The sequence below is a fragment of the Microtus ochrogaster genome, unplaced genomic scaffold (assembly GCF_000317375.1).
Source record: "Microtus ochrogaster isolate Prairie Vole_2 unplaced genomic scaffold, MicOch1.0 UNK74, whole genome shotgun sequence".
In the NCBI taxonomy this organism is placed as follows: domain Eukaryota; kingdom Metazoa; phylum Chordata; class Mammalia; order Rodentia; family Cricetidae; genus Microtus; species Microtus ochrogaster.
The window spans coordinates 996,388-998,650 of NW_004949172.1; the positions used below are offsets into that span (position 1 = coordinate 996,388).

Genomic DNA, 2,263 nt, shown 5'->3' on the forward strand with positions numbered 1-2,263 from the left:
CATGTATGTAATTGCACGCAGTACCGAGCACATGCCTAGGACCTGCAGAGGATCCCCTAAAACTGGAGTTAGATTTGTGAGTCACCATGTGGATGCCATGAACCAAACCCAAGTCTTCTGCAAGAGCAACAAGTGCTCTTAACCACTGAGCCATCTCTCAAGCCCCCCCCCCCACTTTTTAACCATGTTGGCCACAAATTGACTAAGTTCACTGGGAACTTCTGATCCTCCTGCCTCTGCAGTGCTGGGATCACAGATGTGTCCCACCATGCCTAGTTTCTGTGGTCCTGGGAACTGAACCTAGGACCCTGAGCACATCAGGCAAGCACTCTACCCAGTGAGCCACAACTCCAGTTCTGTGATAATTTCTGCCTTCTCTTTCCTTTTCTAACAAGAAAACAAAAATAAAAAACAGATTCTTTTTGAGTAGATGAGGCTGGCATTGAGCTCTTAACATTCCCCTGCCTCTGGAGTGCTGAGAGTATGAGAGTGCTGTCATCCACCACAATGGCAGGGGACATTTTTTCCCCAAGTAGTAGGGATCTCACTGAGGGCCTTCAACACGCCGGTGAAGCTCAGACTAGAAAACTGAGAAACACCTTTCCATTCATTCGCTCACTCAGGAAAGCTGTCAGGAGGTCTAAACAGGTCTGGATTAGTAGGAAATATAAACAAACCCTTTTAAAACAAACACATTCTTCGTTAAAACCTTGAGGATGAAGCTGGGCATTCTGGGTGGATTTGTTCAGTGGGTAAGGGGATCTGCCGCTAAGCCTGAGGACCTGAGTTCAATCCCTGCAACCCACATGGTGGAAGGAGAGAACCAACTCCTGCAAGTTGTTCTCTGACCTCTACATGTGTGCCGATGCACACGTGCGTGCGCACACGCATGCGCACACACACACACACACACACACACGCAAACAGAAAACTGAAATAGAAAATGTAGCTGGGCAGTGATGGGCACCCCTTTAATCCAGCAAAGGCAAACAGATCTCTATGAGTTCAAGACCAGCTTGGTAGAAAGACACCCTGGGACAGAGTCCACGCCAACACTTGTGACTCTAGAGGTTTATCTAATCAAAGCACAGAGTCACCACCCATATTTTGGGAATGGAAAACTGGGACAGCAACAGGCTGAAATCAGGGCTGGAGAGATGGCCCAGAGGTTAAGAGCACTGACCGCTCGCTCTTACAGAGGACCTGGGTTCAATTCCCAGCACCCCTGTGGCAGCTCACAGCTGTCTGAGTCCAGTTCCAGGGAATCCCATGCTCTCTTCTTCAGGTAGCCAAGCCTGCCCATAGTGCACATACATGGAAGCAAAACATCTATATGTATAAAAAAATAAAAGATCCAGCCGGGCGGTAGTGGCGCACACCTTTAATCCCAGCACTCAGGAGGCAGAGGCAGGTGGATCTCTGTGAGTCTGAGGCCAGCCTGGTCTACAAGAGCAAGTTCTAGGACAGGCTCCAAAGCTACAGAGAAACCCTGTCTTGGAAAAAAAAATCCTTTGAAAAAGAGGAAGAGATGAAACCTGGGAGAAGGGACAAACTAACAGACTACAGACTACAAATCTAAACTCCACGGTTTTAGTCAGGCACACCAGAGCAGGCTAGGCTGAGGCAGGAGGATCAAAAATTCAAGGTTATCATGGGCTACATAGTGAAAGACCTTGTCCCAAATAAAATAAAATAAAACAAAACAAAATAAAAAATCCTTCCATTCCTTGATTCCAAGACAAACTTCTAACAAGGTGACGCCTGTAATTTCTGGTTTAGGCATCTCTGTCCCTCCCTGATGTTCCCGCCCCCTCCCCTTTGTCCCTCTCTTACCTGAATGTAACGGGCAGGATGGGACTGTCCTCACTAACTCCAGTGGGTTGGTAGGTTTTATAGGTCTGGAGGGCCCCCTCCCTCCATATCAGGCAGCTCCTCTGTCCGAGGCCAAAGTCCTAGCCAACAGAGCGTGGAGGGGGTGGGGTGGCAAGGCTGGAAGGGCAGTGGCCAGTGACGTCCACTGCCAGCTTAAACCCCAGGGAGGCCCCGTTTTGAAAGAGCTATCCATAAACTGAGCAGAGCTGAGAGCTCAATCTTTCTCAGAAGACTGAGGCAGGAGGATCATGAATTCAGAGTGAGTACAGGAACCACTGGGCGGCTTAGCAAGATTTTATCTGAAGACCAAAAGGCTCAGCTCGCGTTTTATTCACCCAGGGTCTCAGGTAGCTCAGGCGACCCCAGAACTCTCTGTGTAGCTGAGGCTGTC

The 2,263-nt window shown here is 49.0% G+C and overlaps 1 protein-coding gene across 1 annotated transcript in view; it reads right to left on the minus strand.

The window, feature by feature from the left end:
- Apoc2 (apolipoprotein C2) overlaps window positions 1-1,928 on the minus strand; it is a 3,906-nt gene extending 1,978 nt beyond the window's left edge. The window contains exon 1 of the mRNA XM_005370307.3: window positions 1,834-1,928. The gene's annotated coding sequence lies outside the window, so the exon portion shown is untranslated. The remainder of the gene's footprint in view (window positions 1-1,833) is intronic.
- Window positions 1,929-2,263: the final 335 nt, after the last annotated feature.